The following is a 25,674-nucleotide window of genomic DNA, read 5'->3' as shown; positions in this document are numbered from 1 at the left end:
TTGCCTTTCCCTTCTCCAGGGGATCTCCTCAACCCAGGGATCGAACTCAGGTCTCCTGCATTGCAGGCAGAGTCTTTATCAACTGAGTTATCAGGGAAGCCCAACTCTATTGCTAAAAAAGATGCTAACCATCGTCTGAGCCTTCAGTGAGTTGTAATTTTTTTGATGGTGGAGGATCATGCTTTGTCATGGATAACTGCTGATTGATTAGGAGTGGTGGTTGCTGAAGGCTGGGGTAGCTGAAGCAATTCCTTAAAATAAGACAATGAAGTTTGCCACATGAATTGACTCTTCCTTTCACCAGTGATTTTTCTGTAGCAAGCAACACTCTTTGACAGCCCTTTATACACAGTAGAACTTCTTCAAAATTGGTCAATACTCCCAAACCCTGTTGCTGCTTTATTAGCTACATGAATGTAATATTCTAAATCCTTTGTCGTCACTTCAACAATCTTCACAGCATCTTCACCAGGAGCAGATTCCATCTTATGAAACCACTTCCTTTGCTCATCCTCAAGAAGCTACTCCTCATTCATTCAAGCTTCATCATGAGATTGTAGCAGTTTAGTCACGTCTTCAGGTTCCACTTCTAATTCTAGTTCTTTTGCCATTTCTACACATCTGGAGTGACTTCCTTCACAGAAGTCCTGAAGCCCACAGTCATCCATGTCATCCATGGGGCATGGAATCAACTTCTTCCAAATTTCACAGCCTACAGAAAACACTTAATACAACTTGAAAGTTGAAATGACTCCTTGATCCACTTACTGTGGAATGGATGCTGTGTTAACAGATATGAAAAAACATGAATCTCATTGTATAGCTCATCAGAGTTCTTAGGTGACCAAGTGCCTTGTCAGTGAGCGGCAATATTTTTAAAGGAAACTTTCTTTTTTTCCTGAAGAATAGGTCTCAACAGTGGGCTTGAAGTATTCAACAAAACATGTTGTAAACAGATGTGCTGTCATCAGACTTTGTTTTTCCATTCATAGAAAACAGGCAGAATCAATTTAGCATAATTCTTAAAAGACTTGGACTTGCAAAATGTTAAATGAGCACTGGCTTCAACTTAGAGTCACTATTGCATTAGCCCCTTACAAAAGAGTCAGCTTGTCTTTTGAACCTTTGAGGTCAGGCTCGACTTCTCTTTACCGGTGGAAGTTCTACCTGCCACCTCCTTCCAACAGAAGGTTATTTTATTTAAATTAAAAATCTGTTGTTTAGTGTAACTACCTTCATTACTTATCATAGCTGCATCCTCTGGATAACTTGCTGTAGCTTCTACATCAGCCCTTGCTGCTTTACCTTGCACTTTTATCTTATAGAAAAGCTTCTTCCCTTAAATTTCACAAACCAACCCCTGCTAGTTTTGAATTTTTCTTCTGCAGCTTCCTCACCTTCCTCAATCTTCAAAGAATTGAAGAGCTTTGCTCTGGATTAGGTTTTCGCTTAAGGGAATGCTGTCAGTCAGTTCAGTCGCTCAGTCGTGTCCGACTCTTTGCGACCCCATGGACTGCAGCACACCTGGCCTCACTGTCCATCACCATTTCCCAGAGCTTACTCAAACTCATGTCCATTGAGTCAGTGATGCCATCCAACCATCTCATCCACTGTCATCCCCTTTGCCTCCCACCTTCAATCTTTGCCAACATCAGGGTCTTTTCAAACGAGTCAGTTCTTCTCATCAGGTGGCCAAAGTATTGGAGTTCCAGCTTCAGAATCAGTCCTTACAATGAATATTCAGGAAATCAGTCCTGAATATTTCCTTTAGGATGGACTAGTTGGATCTCCTTGCAGTCCAAGGGACTCTCAAGAGTCTTCTCCAACACCACAGTTCAAAAGCATCAATTCTTCGGCACTCAGTTTTCTTTATAGTTCAACTCTCACATCAATACATGACTATTGGAAAAACCATAGCTTTGACTAGATGGACCTTTGTTGGCAAAGCAATGTTTCTGCTTTTTAATATGCTGTCTCAATTGGTCATAATTTTTCTTCCAAGGAGCAAGCGTCTTTTAATTTCTTGGCTACAGTTACCATCTGCAGAGGCTCTTTAGTTCTTCTTCACTTTCTGCCATAAACATGGTGTCATCTGCATATCTAGGTTATTAATATTTTCCCCATCAATCTTGATTCCAGCTTGTGCTTCATCCAGCCCAGCGTTTCTCATGATGTACTCTGCATATAAGTTAAATAAGCATGGTGACAATACACAGCCTTGATGTATTCCTTTCCCGATTTGGAACCAGTCTGTAGTTCCATGTCCAGTTCTTACTGTTGCTTCCTGACCTGCATACAGATTTCTCAGGAGGCAGGTCAGGTGATCAGGTATTCCCATCTCTTTCAGAATTTTCCACTTTTTTGTGATCCACACAGTCAAAGGCTTTGGCATACTCAATAAAGCAGAAATAGATGTTTTTCTGGAGCTCTCTGGCTTTCTTGATGATCCAACAGATGTTGGAAATTTGATCTCTGGTTCCTCTGCCTTTTCTAAAACCAGCTTGAACATCTGGAAGTTCACAGTTCACGTACTTTTGAAGCCTGACTTGGAGAACTTTGAGCATTACTTTACTAGTGTGTGAGATGAGTGCAATGGTGTGGTAGTTTGAGCATTCTTTGGCATTGCCTTTCTTTGGGATTGGAATGAAAACTGACCTTTTCCAGTCCCGTGGCCACTGCTATGTTTTCCAAATTTGCTGGCGTATTGAGTGCAGCACTTTCACAGCATCATCTTTTAGGATTTGAAATAACTCAACTGGAATCTCATCACTTCCACTAGCTTTGTTCTTAGTGATGCTTCCTAAGGCCCACTTGACTTAGCATTCCAGGATGTCTGGCTCGAGGTGAGTGATCACACCATCATGATTATCTGGGTGGTAAAGATCTATTTTGTATTTTTCTTCTGTGTATTCTAGCCACCTTGATTTTATATTGAGACCTCTAAAATGTTCTGCCATATCAGCAGTAAGGCTGTTTTGCTTTCTTATCATTTATATGTTCATTGGATTAGCACTGTTTATTTCCTACAAGAATGTTTCCTTCGTTTTCACAACTTAGCTAACTGGTACAAGAGGCCTAGTTTTCAGCCTGTCTTTGATGTCAACTTGTCTTCCTCACTAATCTTAATTATCTGTAGTTTTTGATTTAAAGTGAGAGATTTACAACTCTTCCTTTCCCTTGAACACTTAAAAGCCACTGTAGTGTTATTAATTGGTCTAATTTCAATATTGTTGTGTCTCAGGCGATAAGGAGGCCTGAGGAGAGGAAGAGAGATAGGAAACAGCCAGTTTGTGGAACAGTCTGAACAAATACAACATCTATCAACTAAGTTTACTGTCTTGAATGGATGTGACTCCTGGTGCCCAAGAATAATTATAGTAGGAACACCAAATATCACTGATCATAGATCACCATAGCAAATAAAATAATCATGAAAAAGTTTGAAATCTTGCAAGAATTATCAAACTGAATGGAAGAATTCATTCAAAAGTGAATTAAGAATTACCACAATGTGACAAGAAGACACATATTACCAAAATATGACACACAGACTTGAAATGAACAAATGCTGTTGGAAGAATAGCGCCAATAGTTTTGCTTGATGAAGGGTTACTGCAAACCTATAAACAATAAACAACAAAAAAGCAAGCCCCCAATATGAAATGTAATGGGTTTCCTAGGCAGCACCAGTGGTAAAATTGCTGCCTGCCAATGCAGGAGATGCAAGAGTCTCAGGTTTGATCCCTGGGTGGGGAAGATCCTCTGGAGTAGGAAATGGCAGCCTGCTCCAGTATTCTTGCCTGGAAAATTCCATGGACAGAGGAACCTGCTGGGCTACAGTCCATGGGGCCACAAAGAATCAGACATAACTGAACGACTGAGCACAGTACACATGTGAAACATAATAAAGCAAAACAAATAAATCAAGGCATGCCTGTGAAGTGTATTATCTGATGAACTTTGGTATATTTCTACATCTAAGAAGCCATTGCCACGATAAATCAAAATACCAAATATTTCTACTGCTTTCCAGAATTTCTTCAAACCCAGTTCAATTCATCTCTTGATTTGCTCTCATTCCCAGGTAACCACTCTCAATTTGTTTGTACTTTATAGATTTTTATGTGGATGGAATCACACAATAAGCACTGTGTTTGTGTGGTTTCTCTCATTCAACACAGTGATTTGTGATTCATCCAAGTTGTTTCCTCTATCACTGGTTTGTTCTTTTTATTGCTGAATAGTATACCATCCTACTTCAATAATCCTGACTGAAAAAAAAAAAAAATCTCATGAAACCAGAGCTAATGAAAACCTGACCCTGAATTTAAATCTGTTGAACTTCAGTGAACCTTTAACATCACAGAGTGTGACTGATATATAATGGGTGCTTAATATTTGCTAAATAAATAAAAGCACATTTTATTCGGACAATATGCATACTGAAATCACTAACATGGACATCACTTTAAACCTTTCAGAAGGCTGAGTGGGCCCCAAATTTCATATCCTCCTCTACTGAAGTTAGTTTCTCTCAGTTTCGTGATATGCTGTTCCTCTGCATTGCCTATTGAGTTCATGTCAGTTCAGTTACATTCCATCAGCATGTTTAATTCTCACAAAATCCTATAAAGGAAGCATTATCTCCCTGTAAATATAAGGGAGCTGTAGCCCAGAAAGGTTATATGGCTCTCTCAGGGTTACATAATTGATAAGCACTGAATATGGAATCCACCCCCAGGTTTGAGTTCATTGCAGCTTTTCCTGGAACTCTCGAGTGAACTCTATTGTGTTGATTGGTATACTGACGAGAGTACTGGTCAGTGATGTGGGCACAATTTGAGAATGAGTAAATAATTGGCTTAGTTTATAAAATGCTCATTTCTGAGAAATAGTTCAGGAATATATGCCTTTGAAAGTATATAATTTTATTACCTTGTGTATAAGTATTACCTAGTCATCTATTGCTATGTAACTATATTATCACAAACACAACTTTGAAAAACACATATTTATATTTCAGTTTCTGATGGTCAGAAGTCCAGTGCTTAACTGGGTTCTCTGCAAGGCTGCAGTCAGCAGCAGCTGAGGCTGCACTTCACGGAGGTTCAGCTGGGGAAGGAACTGCTTCTAAACTCACATGGTTGTTGACAGAACCACCTTCTGTTCCTTGTGGGCTATCAAACTGAGGGCCTCTGTTTCTTGCTGGCTATTACACAGTGTCTGTCCTTGGTTCCTTGCTATGTGGCCTTCTCCAACAGGGCAGCTGACTTCATGAGGTCAGCAAGGAAGAGAGTTAATGGGGAAAGTCTGCAAACAAGGCGAAAGTTATGATCTTAAGTAACACAATCACATAAGTGACGAATCATCCCAGTTTCTGCCTATATTCAAGAAGAAGAAATTAAATATCCCATGAAGATGGAATGGAGATAATTTGAGACCATTTTAAAATCTGTTTGCTACACCCAGTGTAAGATAGATAGGAATTAACCATCATATTTATTCTTTTAAAGATAGTGTCCCACACTAAAGAAAAGAAATGTGTTCAACATGTCCTATATTTATGAACCTCTCCAAAGCCAAAGTGTGGTTACTGAAGGACCTCCTTTAAAAAGATCACATCTGGGACTTCCCAGGTGGTACAGTGGATAAGAATCTACCTGCCAACACAGAGGACACAGGTTCGATCCCTGATCCAGGAAGAGCCCACATGCCATAGAGCAATTAAGCCCATGAGCTGCAACTGCTAAAGCCCACCCACCTAGAGCCCATGCCCTGCAACAAGAGAAACCACTGCACAGCACACCCACAGCAAAGAGTAGCCCTTGCTCTCCACAACTAGAGAAAGCCCTTGCAAAGCAATGAAGCCCAGAGCAGCCAAAAATTAAATAAATACAAATAAATAAAGTTTAAAAAAAAGATAATGTCCTCACTGACTGTCCAACCAGAAGGCAAAATTCATTCAAGACTGTAGGACTGAGCACAACTTCTCTCATATTTCATGTTTTGTGTTTTGAGACACAGTGTCATTTCAGTGATTTCCCCCAATAACCATGCATAGTAAATAAGGTGGTTTTTACTAATCCCCATTTTAACATAAGAAAGCAGAGAACTAGAAAGGCTAAAGTAACCTGAGTCCCTGCCTGGGGATTGCACTTGTAATTGTAAAAGCCTACAGCTACAGGTCTTAAACCCTCCCCAGAACAGCCAGCATCCAACGACAGGTCCACGCAAAGAGTACAAGCCCAGGTCTATTTCCATAAAATACATTGTTAGAAGTGAAATTACAAAATAGTAATGTTAGAACTCCTTTCAGCTAGACAAATGTATGACTGGGAAGTTACATACATTTTCTTTTTTGGAGAAGTTATCCATAGCAGTGCTCCTGCACTTTCTTACTTGCTGGAGCTTGTTATCTTTCATTTTAGTTCAGTTGCTCAGTCGTGTCCAACTCTTTGCAACCCCATGGACTGGAGCACACCAGGCCTCCCTGTACATCACGATCTCCCGGAGGTTACTCACATTCGTGTCCATTGAGTCTGTGATGCCACCCAATCATCTAATCCTCTGTCATCCCCTTCTCCTCCTGCCTTTAATTTTTCCCAGCACCAAGGTCTTTTCAAATGAGTCAGTTCTTCACATCAGGTAGCCAAAGGATTGGAGTTTCAGCTTCAACATCAGTCCTTCCAATGAATATTCAGGACTGATTTCCTTTAGGATGGACTGGTTGGATCTCCTTGCATTCCAAGGAACTCTCAAGAGTCGTTTCCAACACATTTCAAACGCATCAATTCTTCAGTGCTTAGCTTTCTTTATAGTCCAACTCTCACATCCATACATGACTACTGGAAAAACCACAGCTTTGAGTAGACAGAACATGCTGGCAAAGTAATGTCTCTGCTTTTAAATATGCTGTCTAGGTTGGTCATAGCTTTTCTTCCAAGGAGTAAGTGTCTTTTAATTTCATGGCTGCAGTCACCATCTGCAGTGATTTTGGAGCCCAAAAAAATAAAATCTGTCACTGTTTTCCCATCTATTTGCCATGAAGTGATGGGACCAGATGCCATGGTCTTAGTTTTCTGAATGTTGAGCTTTAAGCCAACTTTTTCACTCTCCTCTTTCACTTTCATCAAGAGGCTCTTTAGTTCTTTTTTGCTGTGTGCCATAAACATGGTGTCACCTGCGTATCTGAGGTTATTGATATTTCTCTGGTCAATCTTGACTTCAGCTTGTACTTCATCCAGCCCAGCGTTTCTTATGATGTATTCTGCATATGTTAAATAAGCAGGGTGACAATACACAGCCTTGATGTATTCCTTTTCTTATTTGGAACCAGTCTGTTGTTCCATGTCCAATTCTAACTGTTGCTTCCTGACCTGCATACAGATTTCTCAAGAGGCAGGTCAGGTGGTCTGGTATTCCCATCTCTTTCAGAATTTTCCACAGTTTATTGTGATCCACACAATCAAAGACTTTGGCATACTCAATAAAGCAGAAATTGATATTTTTCTGGAACTCTCTTGCTTTTTTGGTGATCTAACAGATGTTGGCAATTTGATCTCTGGTTCCTCTGCCTTTTCTAAAACCAGCTTGGACATCTGGAAGTTCACAGTTCACATACTGTTGAAGCCTGACTTGGAGAACTTTGAGCATTACTTTACTAGTGTGTGAGATGAGTGCAATGGTGTGATAGTTTGAGCATTCTTTGGCATTGCCTTTCTCTGGGATTGGAATGAAAACTGACCTTTTCCAGTCCCGTGGCCACTGCTGAGTTTTCCAAATTTGCTGGCGTATTGAGTGCAGCACTTTCACAGCATCATCTTTTAGGATTTGAAATAGCTCAACTGGAATCCCATCACTTCCACTAGCTTTGTTCTTAGTGATGCTTCCTAAGGCCCACTTGACTTAGCATTCCAGGATGTCTGTCCCTAGGTGAGTGATCACACCATCATGATTACCTGGGTTATTAAGATCTTTTTTGCATTGTTCTTCTGTGTATTCTTGCCATATCTTCTGCTTCTGTTAGGTCCATACGGTTTCTGTCCTTTATTGTGCCCAACTTTGCATGAAATGTTCCCTTGGTATCTTTAATTTTCTTGAAGAGATCTCTAGTCTTTCCCAGTCTATTGTTTTTCTTTATTTCTTTGTATTGATTGCTGAGGAGGGCTTTCTTACCTCTCCTTGCTATTCTTTGGAAGCATTCAAATAGGTATGTCTTCCCTTTTCTACTTTGCCTTTGCTTCTCTTCTATTCACAGCTATTTGTAAGACCGCCTCAGAAAACCATTTTATCTTTGTTATCTTTATGATGCTGCAAAAGTAAAATAGGTGCAGGAAGTGTAAATTAGTTAAGAATATTTTTCAAATTGGCAACGTTCTAAAAACCCTGATGGTAACATACACAGGATTCTTTTCATCTTATGAATGAGATGTGTTGGGCTTTCTATCATTTTATTCATTCATTCATTTGGCCAGTTATTTTCATAATTTCTAACCTCTCTAAAGTCAGTGCTACCGCCAACATATAATATACTTTGGCTTTGGGCAAATGACTATATTTTCTGGGGCCTCAGTTTTCTCATACATAAAATGGGAATAATGACATCTATCTAAGACAGTTACTATAATTAGTTAAAAGATACAAAGTATGCAGAATAGTTTCTAAACATTAAAGAAAGAAAACAGTTCTTTGATTTTCCTCCTTTCTTTTCAGCACATATATATATATATATATATTTTTTTTTAATTTACTGTCTAGTTGCTTAATAATTCAGGGAAATTCCTGTGAGATAATCTCAGTTTATGCTGTCCTGGATAATTATAGGTAGCTCTCCCTTTCACTTTCAAAAATGCCCTAGTCTCATTGATAAATTGTAGAGTCACTCCACAGTGGCCCACTCAGTTTTGAGGCACAAAGCCAGAGGACTTTCTGCAGATGTGTTCCACATCTAGAGTATTTTGGATCCTTAGGTTAGGACATCTTTCAGGAAGATAAGATTCAGGGGAGAGTCAGGTGGGAAAGACAGACATTTTGGAGAGGACATCTCTTTGGGGAGGAAGACACTATGAACTCATAAGATACTTTATTCTCCCACTATTCTTCTCTGATCTTGTGTCTGTAAATGGTCTCTTCCTGAACTGTCCTTACTAATAACTGGCTATCTCATACCTAGTGACGCTTTGATGGCTTCTTGATGAGAAGTTTCTAGCTTTAAACTGTAGGAAGAAAAGAAAATAAAGAATAAAAGGTTCTTATTCTGAATTATTAATATTTTGTCATATATTTCAAGTATTTCAATAGATTGGTGAAATTACCAAAGGTTATTGAAATAAGATAGAAACAATAATACTGAATTTACAGAGGAAAAATTTTCAGATTACAGGGGCCACAAATGGAGCCATGATCCAGAAAGAAAAAAGCAATGTTTTTAGGTCAAAATTTAGAGGTTTACATGTTAAAAAAAAAAAAAAAAAAAAGGCTAGGAGATCATTTATCCATTTTGCGTTATTAAAAAATTAAAAGTCCCATGTCATGGAAACCTGTGTATTTCTTCACCCTGTTGCCTGACACAGGAATACCAGACCACCTTACCTGCCTCCTGAGAAATCTGTATGCAGCTCAAGAGCAACAGTTAGAACTGGACATGGAACAACAGACTGGTTCCAAATTGGGAAAGGAGTACGTCAAAGCTGTATATTGTTACCCTCCTTATTTAACTTATATGCAGAATACATCATGAAAAATGCCGGGCTGGATGAAGCACAAGCTGGAATCAAGATTGCTGGGAGAAATATCAATAACCTCAGATATACAGATGACACCACCCTTATGGCAGAAAGCAAAGAGGAAATAAAGAGCCTCTTAATGAAAGTGAAAGAGGAGAGTGAAAAAGTTGGCTTAAAACTCAACATTCAAAAAATGAAGATTATGGCATCTGGTCCCATCACTTCATGGCAAATAGATGGGGAAAAAATGGAAACAGTGACAGAATTTATTTTCTTGGGCTCCAAAATCACTGCAGATGGTGACTACAGCTACGACATTAAAAGATGCTTACTCCTTGGAAGAAAAGTTATGACCAACCTAAACATCATATTTAAAAGCAGAAAATTAGTTTGCCAACAAAGGTCTGTCTAGTCAAAGCTATGGTTTTTCCAGTAGTCATGCATGAATGTGAGAGTTGGATCATAAAGAAAGCTGAGCGCCAGAGAATTGATGCTTTTGAACTGTAGTGTTGGAGAAGACTCTTGAGAGTCCCCTGGATGGCAAGGAGATCCAACCAGTCAATCCTAATGCAAATCACTTCCGAATATTCATTGGAAGGACTGATGTTGAAGCTGAAACTCCAATACTTTGTCCACCTGATGCGAAGAACTGACTTATTTGAAAAGACCCTGCTGTTGGGAAAGATTCAAGGCAGGCAGAGAAGGGGACTACAGAGGATATGGTTGGATGGCATCATTGACTTGATGGACATGAGTCTGAGCAAGCTCCGGGAACTGGTGATGGAGGGGAAGGCTGGTGTACTGGAGTCCATGGGGTCACAAAGAGTTGGACATGACTGAGCAACTGAACTGAACTGCCTGACAGAGAGGAATCTTAACTAAAGTTCACCTGTCTTAGAGAGAGAGAGTAGAGCTGGTGTAGTTGGGTGTCTTTAAATCTGAGGGCTTAGTTTTTCTTTTCTTTCTTTTATCTTCTCTCCTTTTCTTTCCTTTACTTGCTCTTTTCTTTTCTTCCTTTCCTTTATATCCTATTATTTTATCTTCTTTACTTTTTTTTCTCCCTTCCTCTTTTTTCTACCTCATTTAAACTTCAAGTTAAGAAATGGCTCATCCACATCAGGATCATAAAGTGGACTGGAGAAAGCTGTAGACTTGTTGATTTACGGCTCATTCTGGAAAAATCCCCACACCTAGGAAAACCTCATCACATCAAGTAACATAAGTTTTCAAACAAGTTTCCAAAAGGATATTTTTTTTTTGTATTTATTATCATTTTTATTTATTTATTTTTTTCTTTTTTTTTCCATCTACTTTTATTAGTTGGAGGCTAATTACTTTACAATATTGTAGTGGTTTTTGCCATACACTGACATGAATCAGCCATGGATTCACATATATTCCCCATCCCAATCCCCCCTCCCACCTCCCTCCCTACCCGATCCCTCTGGGTCTTCCCAGTGCACCAGCCCTGAGCACTTGTCTCATGTATCCAACCTGGGCTGGTGATCTGTTTCACCCCCAAAAGGATATTTGAAAACTTTTCCTAATGAGAAGAATTCTAGAAAACTAGAACTACGTTGTTTTATGGGGTTATATGAAAGCTGAGCAGATGCTGGAGAGACAAGTCAGATAAAGTCATTTGACTCCCATTCACTCCATAACTAAAACTGTTCCATCAGGTATGTCAGCCTTTCTTCTCCTTTGTGATGACAATAATAATGTTTATATCAGCCTGAGAAAAAGCAGAAAATAAAGCTATTTTAAAATCTCCCAAGTGTTACTCTGGGGCTTGGGCTTCACGATCTGTGCTTTACAAGCAGAAGGGCCCTGAGCTAGAAGCAAACTATCCTTGATTTCAAGGGGAGGGTGGCATGTGGGTATCAAATGACCTCAAGTTGGAGCATTTTAATTAGATAAATCTTGTATAACCAAAAACCAATTTATTTCATGACTACTTGAATTCACAAAAAATAGATTCCTAAGACACCTAGGATATTGTAAGATAAATGTATACATTGTGTACATAAGTGTAAAAGTACCCAGGCACTATCTCAAGGACTTTATGTAGACTGATTTGTTTCAACCACATCCCTTGAGATGGGTGGAATTGTTATCCCACTTTGTAGATGAGCCAACCAGGGCTCAAGCAGTTTAAATAACTTGCTTTAGGTAATACAGCTAATAAGTGGCAGAGCAGGAATCTGACATTGGGCGGTTGAGTTTCAAAGTCCATACCCTCACCACAACATTATCTGTGGACTGTTCATCTGCTCAAGTTGCACCTGCAGATAATCTGCTGTTAAACAAATTGAGGGGAAAATGTCCAGTTGAGGAAATGCTTCTATTTTCTCTTTTTGCTTTTTGTTGTGTAGCATGGATTCTGAAAGACTGACTAGAATTTAATGTCTAGGGTGCTTGGTAGGTGGGCAAATGAATGGTGTTGGTATGTATGAGGTAAGGTATGCAATCAAGTACAAACACTATTTCATGAAGGGAATGATAGCCTTACCTTTAATTGTGCTTTCTATGGAGATCATAGAATGTTCAATACATACATACATAGAAAGAAAGTAAGTTTAACAACGTGTATTTGCCTCAATTCCTATTTTGAAATCACTTGAAAATGCAGTATCAAATCCATTAAAAAAAAAACAGTTTTTAAAATTGAAGTACAAAGTTGCATTAGTTTCAGGTGTACGGCAGAGTGAAATAGTTATATTTTTAACATTCTTGTACCTAGAAATGAAAAGATGATACCCACTATAGGCATTTGAGTTTAACTAGATCAGAATAAATGTCACCAGAATGTATATCCATTTTATTGACCACTTGACTATCCCTATTTAATTTGTTTTCCAACTGTTCATTTACTTGAGTTTTTACTCAAATCTCAGAATGAAACAGATGTTTAATCATCTTAGAAGTAAAATGCATTCCAAGCTGGAGACTTTCAACACACCCATTTTTCATGGTTTTCATCCACAACATAACACAATTAGTGTACTTGAAAAGACTCACATACTCTGGGGTTTTAATCATCTCTGGCTGAGTTTCAAGGTCTTGGTGAAGTTTAAAGTCAGGTTAGCCTTGCCCAGCTCCAGGTCAAGTTACAAAAGTTTCATAGACCCCTTTCATCCCTACCTGCCATGTAAGAACTGGGGAAAACATCAGCTCCTGAGTGGTGAAACCAGCATTGCCTCCTAGAAGCCAGGAAACAGCTCTCCTGAACCACCCTTGATTTACAAGAGGAATAGAGCAGGAATTCTGTGACAAGGGTAGATTTGTACAACCTCCTTTAGGTCATTCTATTGACAGTATCATTGTGCTCAGATAGAGAATGCAGCCAGGCCCTCCAATTCACAATTTGCAACTAAACGAAATCTTCGTTTTATGAAGACAATAGCAAATTCAATTAGAAACTCTAAGAGCTCCATGGATCAATCAGGTCATATACAATTAACTTTAATTGGTATCTCTCCAGAGAGGTACATTCTTTACCTGCAGTCAAGGGATACTCAGACAGGTGTAAAATTCTTTCTTGACTGAAAAACATCAAAGCAATTCCTTCTAATCTAAGCCTTATAGCCAACACCAAGCAGTGGCTAAAGCTTCAACAACCAATAAAGAAGAACCAAGAAGCTGAGGAAACAAATTCCATCTAAAGTTTCTAAAAGAGCAAATGGGGTACTGATCAAGAAATACATAGACACTTAACTTGCAGAGCTTAATTCGCAATTGCTAAATGTCCCTTGAGAAATATTAAATTTACCCCACAGATTGCAAAAATGATTTTGTAGGCATTTCAAGGAAGAGACCATGAGGAATAACTAGATATAGCCTTTCAATCATTGTCTTTTAGAGAGTTATTTTGTAAAGATAATTAACTAAGTGCAAATTAATGATAACATCTGGTACAATGCAGCTGTAATGAAAATGTGACTGTATGGTCCTTTTAAATAATCAGACAGAGAATTTATACTCGATAAGAAATAATAGGACTTGACAATAAATTACTATAATAACAATAATAATAACTAGACTTCTTGTGGTGATCTTTTTACACACACACAAAGAGACAATTTTTAAAGAAATGCTGAAGTGATCAACTGAAGCCCATTCAGTAGCAGAATGTTGAGTGAAGCAGCTGGTGTATGACCTGGGAATCAGATCTTAGTTCTAATCCCAGGTTGTTCAGCTGGGCAGGACCTGAACAACCATTAATTACCCTGAGACTTGGTATTTGCCCCTGTAAATAAAGTCACTGCAGTAAGAGCAATCGCCAACAGCCCCTCCAGTTCAGACAGACTGATGTTAGGTTATTAGAAAACACCACAGGAAGTTTGCAGAGGGCCGAGCTTTGTACAGTACTTCTTCCTAGTAATGCCAGAAACAAAATATGAAATTTAATTTTCTATTTTTATGCTAAAATGGAAACAGAGGTGGGAAGGATAAAAGGAATCCATCATGCAAAAGAAACATTTTTGTTTTAAATTTCAAACCCAATAGAAATTCTAGCCCTCCAAGGATGTTCTGAGGCTGTAATCTTAGCCCTCTACTTACCTGACCTTTAGCAGCAGGGAGTAGGCAGCAGAAAGTAGGGCTTGGAAGTCAACTTCTTAAATCAGTTTCACTCCCTCCAACTCCTGCCCTTTTTGTGAGTTATTACACCGCCGGGCACCAGGAATATTATTGACTCTGGAGCAGGGAGCTTAATTTTGCAATAAATTTTACAGATTGCTAACTGAAAAACAAGAACAAAAATGAACTACTAGGTAGTTGAAACCGCTGACTCTCACTGCTTCTTCCTGCCTCTGGGTAATTTATGGCAGGAGAGCTGGGCTCCCACACTGCGGCTGCCACTTTGGCTTGGCTGCTCTGCTCGCCGTGCGTGGGGCAGCAGGCCAAGGAAGGAAGCCATGCTCCCTTGTCTGTGGATTTCAAACCGCAGTGTGCCTGCTGGAATTCCCACAGCTGTCCCTACAGTCTTAGCTCCTGAGATCTCAGAGGTAAAAGAGAGTGAGAAAGTTAGGGCAGTCATGATGTTTGGTAGAAAAAAAGGAGAAAAAAGGGCTTTGCGATAGATTGGAATTTTCCTTCCATGCTTTTCAGTACAACATATATGTATAGACCACTCACTATATGTTAAGCACTTGGTTAATATGCTAGATAAAAAATTATATAGGACATAATTTTTAATCATATCAGGTACTGCTGTGTAACAAACCACTCCAGAACAGCACTTGTGAAGTCAGCTATTGGGCCAGCGAGGGTCTGGATGGCATAGAAAGGCTTTAGTTAGGACAACTTGGTTCTGCTCCAAACAATCTCTTTTCCTCCAGCAGGTTAGCCTGGACTTATCAACTTGTAGTATCAGGAATCTAAAAGAGAAAGTAAAAATGCACAAGCACTTTTCAAGACTCTGCTTACATCATTTACTACTATTTCATTGGCATGAATAAAATGCTTGAAGACAGAGTCAAGTCCAAGTGTGACAGCGCACTGCCAAAGAAAGTGAAAAAGTGGAATCCTTAAGGCAAATCAGTCTACCACAGTGATCTTCAGCATCGGAAGGAAAGTAAATATACAGGTCTATGTGTGAAATGACAAGAGTTCAAATGGAGAAGGACCTCCTACAACTTAGATAGGTGGAAAGCTTGCCTACCTCTAAGGGACAATGCCTCTAAATTGAGTTTTATAAATGCACAGGAGAATATGCAGTGGTTCAGCATGATGAAGAGTTAGTTAAGAGAGAGAGGAACAGTTAACAGTAGGTAGATACAGGACAGCCTTAGTCTCTACTCTCTTCTGTGCTTACTACGTACACCTTCTAAAAACTACCTTTTTCCTTTCCATGACACAATACTCTTGTTCATCCTCCTTCCCCCCCAACCCTGTTCCTTCTCTACGTCCTGCACAGGCTCATTTTTCTTTGGCTTCGTTTATAAGTTGATTATCCTAGTCCATTACTACCCACACATGGGTGGTTACCAGAATGTAGTTTATTCTTAAATCTCTGTTTCCTACAAGGCCATTTTCTCTAACCTGGACTTACATATCTCATAGCCTCCTGGATATTTCCAAGAGCACTTCAAGCCTCAATCTGGTTTACCCACCAAAGTTCACAGATCAGGCATTGGCACCAGTACCTGCCCAGTCACCCAAGTCAGAACACAGAATCCCATTTTTATCACCCCATTTCCTCCCACTGCACCTCACATCCAGTCAGTCTCCAAGTCCTGCTGACTTTGATGAAAATTTTACAGCTTCCCCCCACCTTCCTGTCACTGTAACCTCAGCTTCCTCACTGCTCACTCTGCTTTTATCACTTCACATCTGCACTGACCACAGCAGCTCCCTTCCTCAAACTCATCATTCCCCCAGATTTTAATGTCATTTATCTGAAATTCAAATCAGCTTCTTTGCTTAAAGCCTTTCATGGCTCCCCATGAAAGCATCTTTGCAAGACCCACCACATCTTCCTGAAATCACCCCCACTGATCTTGAGGTTCTGCTTCCCACCTCACTCCACAATGCACTCTACCTTCTGGCAGTATTGACCTCATTCCTTACAAGGTGTTATCTCTGTTCTATGTGCTTGAGGTTTCCTCTGTCTTAAATGCCTTCCTTCCACCCCACCTCCCTTTAATCAATTCTTAACCATTCTGAGAAACTCAATAGAGACATTCCTTTCTCCAGGGTGTCTCTCACCTGAGTTCTCTGTTTTCACCTCCTCTTGTGTCACCTACTTGCCAGCTTTCCTCCTCTCATTTCTGTATATGTCTTTCTTATCATGCATTCCTTGTGGCTCAATTGGTGAAGAATCTGCCTGCAGTGTGGGAGACCTGGGTTCCATCTCTGGATTGGGAAGATCCCCTTGGAGAAGGGGAAGGCTACCCACTCCAGTATTCTGGCCTGGATAATTCCGTGGACTGTATAGTCCACGGGGTTTTAAAGAGTCAAACACTACTGAGCGACTTTCACTTTCACTTAACATTTTTGATCCTATGTATGGTCATCCTTCTCATCCACTGTGACTTCTATTAGAATGAGGAGAATATACACAACTTCTTTATATTTTTGGGCTTCCCTCATAGCTCAGTTGGTAAAGAATCTGCCTGCAATGCAGGAGATTCTGGTGCGATTCCTGGGTTAGGAAGATTCGCTGGAGAACTGGATAGGCTACCCATTCCAATATTCTTGGGCTTCCCTTGTAGCTCAGCTGGTAAAGAATCTGTCTGCAATGCAGGAGACTTTTTTTTATATTTTTAGAGCCTATGGGGAGGAAGCTGAGGGGCATAATTAGTAATGAGACCTGAAAACAGTGGGTGCTGCACCCACCAGCTCTATGACTCTGGGCAGGTTTCTTAACCTCTGAGTCTTGGTTTCCTTTCCTGAAAAATGCAGATACTTAGACTATGCATCTCATATGATAGTTCTTCAAAAGAAATGTGTCAATACAGGTACAGTGATTAGCACAGTGCCTCAGACAGGGTAAGGCTATCTTTAGAGTATATAGCACACGGGGTTACTAGCTTAATGGATGGATGGATTGAAACAACCTGATGAAGGCAAGTGAGAGATGAAACAGCATAATATGTGTGAGGAAACACACCCAGGCTGTTATTATGGTAGAGTAAAAAACTAAGAAGGAGGGAAAATAAAATATCTGATTTGATCACTTATGGACTCACAACCGTAAGTTGGAGCCTCTTAGGTATCTCTCCATTCTTTCTGTGGTTCACATTGATGTCCAGACTTTTAATTTCTAAGCATTCCCGATGGTCATATCTGTCTCTGGCTTCTGAGAAGCTCATATCCAGCAATGAGTGGAGTTAAGGATAGTGTAAGGTTTTCCCTCTGCAAAGTGCAGTCTTTCCCAACTAGAAAGCTAGTTCTATGGTTTGAGAGGCTGTGCCAGGCTACAATTCCATTGAATAGGGTCAAAAGTCAAAAAAATAAAAAATATAATACAATTTCTAGAACCTGAGGGCCAATGCTTACTGTCTTTAGAAGTCTAATGGGTGTAACCTCTGGATTTTGCTAAAGCAAAGAAAATGAGGCAGCAGAAATGGTGGCAGAAACTGTTTGGAGGGGAAGAGGTCAAGCTGTCAAGAAATGAAATATAGAATGAGGAAAATACTTCATATATTTGAGAGAGCTGCTAATTAGTACTCCCTGAAAACAAACAAAATCATTTCTGTTATTTTGGTCACCAGAGAAAAGGCTGGGGGAGGCTTTTCACTTAGTAAAGGGGCTGAAATTAAATTTCAAGTGTTTGCCTGGTAAATGGGCCCAAAGTAATGGTGCTGCTGGTGTTGGGGAAATGCCGTTGTTTAGAGGAGGAGGCATTTTCACATTGCAGTTCATCTCTCCACTGTACCACCCCTAGAATGTGGTGGTGGTGGTTTAATCGCTAAGTCGTGTCTGACTCTTGGGACCCCATGGATTGTAGCCTGCCAGGCTCCTCTATCCATGGGATTCTCCAGGCAAGAATACTGGAGTGGGCTGCCATTTCCTTCTCCAGGGGATCTTCCCATCCCAGGGGTTGAACCCAGGTCTCCTGCATTGCAGGCAGATTCTTTACCAACTGAGTTACGAGAGAAGCCCTAGAATGAGAGGTCCCTATTTCAAAGGCAAGTAGCCTGCCTGAGTCTTCCTGAAGCTGCACAAAGTCACCAAAGAAAGATTCAGGCCTGACACTACCAAGTTTCTAAGTGAGAAGAGGACCGGTGTCCTGTGGAGTGCTTTCCCTGATACATAAATGAGTACCTTCACTGCTCCTGGATAGACACAAGAAGGTCTTGTGATATCAGTTCTGTGGTAATGATGAGCACAAATCTTGATCATGCTGAGAAAGAGGCAGGCAATCAAGACCAGTTTCTTCAAAACAGTCAACTGTGGTCAAAGATTCCTTCTTCTTGGGCTCTTGCTGATGATTCCTGGGGAGTTGGTCTCTGACAAGTATTTGTCATGGTGACCTTCTAGTATGGTTACATTTATAGACCAAGGATTGGCAAATTTTTTCTGTAAAGAATCAAATAGCAATTATTTTAGGCTTTTTAGGCCATATGATCTTAGTCACAGTCTAATTACCTTAGACACAGATAGCACATTAACAAATGAACATATCTGTGTTTCAATTAAATTTTATTTATGAAAACAAAGTCTGTATGGGCTCAACATCACCATAGTTTGTCATAGTTACCAAATCTTGCTTCAGAGCAACAGGTACTATCTAGAATATGGTAGAATTTTTTTCCTGTTAAGTCATACACTGTCTAGAAAACTAACTTCCTAAGATTTTTATTGAGATTTCCAGATATCACAATCATTTTCCAAAGCATAATGGCCATATCTCTCTAGTGATGCTCATCACTTTATATTATAGTCACCACCTTTTCCATTTGTCTCTCTTACCAGATAATTGCATATTTACCCTATTACTTAAAAAATCTTTGGACTATGCTTATGTGGGGTTGTTGTTCAATAAGATTTTATTGAAAGGATGAACAATATCCTAGGGAGTGAAATAAATGCATACAGCTGCTAGTTGAAAATGTTTACCCATAGTTTTACTAATCCCAGCAACTGAATTAAATTTTATGTCTACTCATAGACATATAGAAGTGATTCTTATCAAATTCATAATGTAGAAAAACTTTTGCATCCTGCTAGTTAGCATTTTCAAACTCCGCAGTTTTTGCCAACAAGTTGGGGAGAAAGTCAAGTCTCTCCAATGAAGAGGGTTCATCCCAAGTTGCCATGTCTTCTGCACGTACAGGTGCTCCCTTCATTGGCTGCTGTTAGAAATATTGAATCATCAAGCTGAGCAAAGTCTTTAAAGAGAACACATTTTCTTGCCTCCAGATGGATGAGGCAGCTGGGTGACAAGACAGTCTGTTCACTCTGGGGCTGTTGGGATGAAGGCTGTGAGTGGTAGATCACCTGCTTGGCTCCATCAGTATAGCTGGTCCAGGCCAGCTGGTCTGAGAATTTCCACCCCCAGCCTACTCTGAAGGAAAGGAGCATGGGAAACAATACCTTAGTCCACTGCTCCTCAAAGTTCCTGCAAATCTTGAGATCTTTGTTAAAATGATGATTCTGACTCATTAGTACTGGACTGGGGTCTTTCTAACAAGTCCCCAAGTAATGCTGCTGCTGGTGGTCTGTAGACCACAGTTTAAATACCGAGGTCCTAGAGGACAATGACAATAATCAAACAATATTAGCATTAAAAGAAACATAATTATAGCTTTTAAGATCAATCACTGAATCTTACAGAAGAATCTGAGGCACAGGAATGTGCTCAATGGCTCAGCTGTGCCCAACTCTTTGTGATTCCATGGACTGGGGCCCACCAGGTTCCTCTGTCCACGGAATTTTCCAGGCAAGAATACCGGAGTAGGTTATCATTTCCTTCTCTAGCAGCCTAGGAATATGAAGTGGTTAACCCAAGAAGTGGTTAACCCAAGATCACCAAGAATATGAAGTGGTTAACCCATTCACCAGGAGTGAATGGCAGCACTGATCTCAAGTATGGCCAGTCACCAAGAACAGCAAACTTAACAAGACTCTTCTTTGCATTTTTTAGACCACTTTCTTCCCATGTAGCAAATGATGTTGTTGGTCCATATGTTCTTCAGTTTTATCACTTCATTGTGCACCTTCTTATTTCTAACTGCAGTATTTACATCTCTTTGCTTGCAGGCATTTCCCAAAGCCATGGAAAACCACTCTGCTCATTAGTTGCCTTTAACTGTGGTGCTTGAAAATTAACAGACTGGGAAGAAGAGCTCAGCATTGATGAGCAAGAGTTGGCCAATTAATACACTGGCATCCTCATTCCTCCAATGGGACAATTTTGAGGCATATTCTACACAGTTTCCCAGATGGCCCAGCAGGAAGGAGCTCCAGTTGCCTGCTGTAGGTACCTGCTCATCGTCTTACCTGGTCTTCACTTTCTTTCCCTTGTCGATTCCCCACTTCCCTCCCCCTGATTCCTGCACCTCCCAAATAAACTGCTTTCACCCAAACCCCAACCAGAATCTAACATTTAAAATTATGTGACCAATGATATTTTTCATGTATTCCTACTGCATTATTATTCCTAAAAGAATATTTAAGAAGGTAGCATTAAATTTGCTTAGTAAATTTTAAAGATAGATAGGTAGATTGATATCAGATGATTAAACACATGCCTGAAGAACTAAAGAATGAAGAAATTTGTCATTCAGCTAAGAAGTCACATACAAAGTCCAGTGTTCTTTGACATGACATTCATACATACCTTGGAAATAGGATATGAACAATGATTTTCCACCAAAGAAGAGCATGGTCATATGAAGAAGTAGGTTCATAAGTAAAATCAGTTTCCAGGAGTCAAACTTAACTTATCGCATGTCAGCTTGCTCACAGACAGTTGATAGCTCTTCACCTCTCTGCCTTGGTATCACCTTTTATCTTATTATGTCCCTTATAGGAAAATCATGATCATGCTCCTTGTGTGCATGTTCAGTTGTGTCAACTCTTTGCAACTCCAAGGACAATAGCCTGTCAGGCTCCTCTGTCCATGGGGTCTCCCAGCAAGAATCTGGAGTAGGCTGTGATTTCCTCCTCCAGGGGATCTTCCCAACACAATGATAGAACCCATGTCTCTTGTGTCTCCTGCATTGGCAGACAGATTCTTTATCACTGCACCACCTGGGAAGTGTCTCCTTGGTGGTGCTAGGAAAGACTGCGGGCAGGAGGAGAAGCGGGTGATAGAGGATGAGACGGTTGGATGGCATCACAGACTCAACGGACATGAGTGTGAGCAAACTCCAGGAGATAGTGAAGAACAAGGGAAGCCTGGCATGCTGTAGTCCATGGGGTCACAAAGAGTTGGACATGACTTTGTGACTAAATAACAACAATTAATAGTTTACATGTTAAAAATCCCTCCTTTTGGAAATAGAGGCTTACTTTTAGTCATCACACACAAACAAAAACTTAGTCTTCACAGAGCTGAGGGGCAAAGTCAACTATAAAACATTTTCTAAGAACAACTTCATGCATTTCCCTCATCTCTCTGTGATTTAAAAGTAGATCAGGAAAAGCAACAAAACATAAGAAAGATGCCTCCACCGTAAATCTTCATATACACTTTCTACTGAGACAATTTGGAAGAAATATAAAAGGCTTCCAAATTAACATCTGACCTGATATAAGGTCATATCAGAATAACTTAAATGAGTTTCAAAGAGGAAACTAAGTGATAGATTTACTTAAATTATGCATTTTTGTTTGAACATTTTAAAAAGCGATATTAGAGCTTCTTTCTGTCTATAATCAAGGACTTTTTCCTAAAGTCAATAGGGTCCTATGAAGTCTTACCTAAGTTAAATTCTGGAAAATGTAAACATTTACTCATTTTTCACCTGTGATGTTATTTAAGAAGCTCTGGTTAGTGGTGTGTTCCCAAGATAGTCCTCACTGGGAAAAGGATTTCATCTCTAGCCTTGGGCTGCACTAGCCACAGCAGCAGCCAATAGCCACATGGACCTATTTAAATATAAGTTAACAGTTTATAAAACTTAAAATGCAGTTTTTTCAGTTCAGTTCTGTCACTCAGTTGTGCCCAACTCTTTGTAACACAAAGGACTGCAGCACACCAGGCCTCCCTGTCCATCACCAACTCCTGGAGCTTGCTCAAACTCTTGTCCTTCAAGTCGGTGATGCCATCCAACCATCTCATCCTTTGTAGTCCCCTTCTCCTCCTGCTTTCAATCTTTCCCAGCATCAGGGTCTTTTCAAATGAGTCAGTTCCTCGCATCAGGTGGCCAAAGTATTAGAGTTTCAGCTTCAGCGTCAGTCCTTCCAATGAATATTCAGGGTTGATTTCCTTTAGGATTGACTGGTTTGATCTCCTTGCAGTCCAAGGGACTCTCAAGACTCTTCTCCAACACCACAGTTCAAAAGCATCAATTCTCCGGTGCTCAGCTTTCTTTATGGTCCAACTCTCACATCCATACATGATTACTGGAAAACCCATAGCTTTGACTAGCTGGACTTCTGTTGGCAAAGTAATGGCTCTGTTTTTTAAAATGAAGTTTATTGATCACATTAATTTCAAGGACTCAGTAGTCACACATGGCCACTGGCAATAGTATTAGGCAGATTTAGAACATTTCTATCATGACAGATACCTCTGCCCAAGGACAAATATCTGAAAAAGTGGAAAGAGAAATGAAGGGAATGGATTATCTTCTTTAGCTCTATCCCAAGTTTGCAAGTATATACTCCCTTTACCAAATATGACCCTAGGCAGCAAAAGTCATAAATCTTTTTGTATCCCTATGGTGTGGGAGAAAGTAAGCTGTTAGCAGGAGTTTATGAGCCTATTACAGGAAATGGCAGATGCTGTCTACCAATCCTGTAAACAAACCGGACTTCAGTACCTCATTTCAATTCAATGTAAAATCCTTTTCATTGTTTTGCATTTTTGTAAGTATCTCATCAGGGAAATAATGTACAAGATACATCATTGCCTTCCTCTATGCTTTTCTTTCACCTACAATTATTATTATCAGCACTCCTGAATATTTCTGGTGCTAATTAACTGAATACTTGTAGAGGAAGCAAAGAGGTTTCAGAAATAAAATATTCAAGTCTGCCCAGTGACCAACAGAACCTGGATTATCAAGATTTTTAAATGTTAGAATTTCATTGGTTCATAACATTGTTTGGTTCTCTAAAGTGTACAAAATTTTAAAATCACTGTGATACTATATCTTTGCCACAGTTATGCATAAGAGACATCAGATTTGGTCAAAATTAGTCAGAAGCAAGGCACCAAATTGTAACCATTTTTTCATTTAATTGCAAGTAATGGAAGAAAAAGAAGAAAGGTTAATGATGATAATATGCACCACACAGTTTGGAATATGTTTCTTGTAGAATCTATATTAAAACTGGGAAAATTGTGTATATCTTCAAAAGAGCCCATTTCAGTTTAAATCAACTTTCTTTCCTTAAACTTCCTAGTTATTAATTTTTCCCCACAGTGGTTATCTCTTGCTCTCTCTCTCTCATTTTGTTTTCAATTCTTAATCAAAAGTTAAATATGTTCTAGTTTCTGAGCCCATAAACAATGACAACATCCTTCAATTGGAAAGGAAATAGCACCCTAGGCATGCACATCAGATTACCCCGGGATACTTGTGACAAGCCTTCTCGATGACCGTTTCCTGCCAGGCACTTCTGGCCAACGTCCCCAGCAAGCTCTCCTGCTCCAAAGCTTGTGCCATAGTCATCAGCAACAGAAACCACCCCAAGAGCAGAAGCCAGCTTGCATCCATACTTAACCCAGACTTCCTAACCATATCACATCACAAAACCATACCATAGTGCATCTGGCACACATTTAAGCCCAAGCTGGCAGTATTTTATATGGAAAAGAAACCCAAGACTGAATTAACACACCACGAGGTTGTCTTTGCGAGTTCTAGATGTAGTGCAGAGGGATGTGGAGTGAAGCCCACAATCGCCCACGGACCTTTCCTTAAATGAAAGCTGGGCTGCCTACATCCAATGAGCTCCTGGGGAAAATTTCAGCAAGCAAACAAAATGCACAGAAACAACATCCACCCCCGGCTCTGTCACCTTACCTTCTGCTGGCCCCACGGCAGGTCTTGTTACTTGGAAACTTTATTTATTTATTTATTTTGGCTTATATGAAACAAGTATTTGAGCCATCTTTCAGATGGGAAACCAAATTAGTAACAGGCCCTACCCCTTTCCTTAACCCGTAATTCCAAGTTGCTCTTAGCTCCAGTTTTCAGAGTGAGCTAGATCTCATCTCAGCAACTCTGGAGTGCCAAAAAGAAGCCTGGCTTTCAGGAACCATTACTTCGCATCAGAATACAAATTCGTCATTTATAGGTGGGATTTCAAGCTGCTTTCCTACTCCAGAGACTCACCTTCCAAAACACTGAAATAGTGATTGGAAAGCTGATTTAGGAGCATGAATCAGGAAGGAGAAGGCGGAAAAACAGTAGAATCCCAGTAGCTTTCAGGGATGATTAATTAATGTACACCATTACACAGCTGTGTTGTTGTTATTAGAATTATCGGCAATAGTTGTACTTTTTTCTAAATATAATTCCGGTGGAATAGTCTGATACTAAGATGAACCATATATAATCAGAACATTCCTGGGAAAGGAACAAGGAAATCCTAGAAATCTTAGAAGAAAATAGGGTTGAATTTTTAATAAATTTGGAACAATTAAAGTCATTCTGACAAAGAATATAGATACCAAAAAGAGAAAAAAATTTGAAACAAGTAAAAATTGCTTACATAATTAATAAAATGTTTATTGAATTAAAAAAATCAAACGGCAAGAAGAAAAAACTTCCTGTATGTAAGTTGTGACAGTTTCAAAATTACTGTCACCATGTTTATAGTTTATTCACACTACTCAGTCTCATTAAATGTTGCAATGTGCATGATGCTAACTCACTTCAGTCATGTCCAACTCTTCATGATCCTGTGGACTGTGGCCCACCAGTCTCCTCTGTCCATAGCACTCTCCAGGCAAGAATACTGGAGTGGGTTTGCCATACCCTCCTCCAGGGCATCTTCCCAACCCAGAAATCAAATCTGCATCTCTTATGTCTCCTACATTTGCAGACTCTAAATGTACCACTAGTGCCACCTGGGAAGCCCTATAAGTTGCAAAACATGTGACAAATCGCTAGCTTCTTGAATTGAGTTCACCCAAAAATGGATAGGAATGAGTCAAATGATTACTTTTAAAAGATACATAAAGGTAGCTTTTGTAAAAAAAAAAAAAAAGAAATACAGACAGCAAAATAAAGCTATAAGAAGGTGCTCAAAATCACTTATTTTTTTAAAAGTCAATGAAGACAATGAATTAAAAGTTAAAACTTTTACCAACAAGATTGGCAAA

At 39.7% G+C, this 25,674-nt stretch overlaps 1 long non-coding RNA gene across 1 annotated transcript in view; it reads right to left on the bottom strand.

Annotated features, from left to right (window-relative positions):
• Window positions 1–8,192: 8,192 nt before the first annotated feature.
• LOC122681873 overlaps window positions 8,193–25,674 on the bottom strand; it is a 34,885-nt gene continuing 17,403 nt past the window's right edge. Inside the window, exons 2-5 of the long non-coding RNA XR_006337127.1 lie at window positions 18,495–18,749; window positions 14,286–15,103; window positions 9,169–9,215; window positions 8,193–8,310 (exon numbers count right to left, since the gene is read on the bottom strand). This is a non-coding gene — a long non-coding RNA (uncharacterized LOC122681873). The remainder of the gene's footprint in view (window positions 8,311–9,168; window positions 9,216–14,285; window positions 15,104–18,494; window positions 18,750–25,674) is intronic.

Source organism: Cervus elaphus, chromosome 23 (assembly GCF_910594005.1).
Source record: "Cervus elaphus chromosome 23, mCerEla1.1, whole genome shotgun sequence".
NCBI classification, from domain to species: Eukaryota; Metazoa; Chordata; class Mammalia; order Artiodactyla; family Cervidae; genus Cervus; species Cervus elaphus.
Note: the sequence above shows the minus strand (reverse complement) of the source record. Positions and strands in the feature narration are given on the sequence as shown.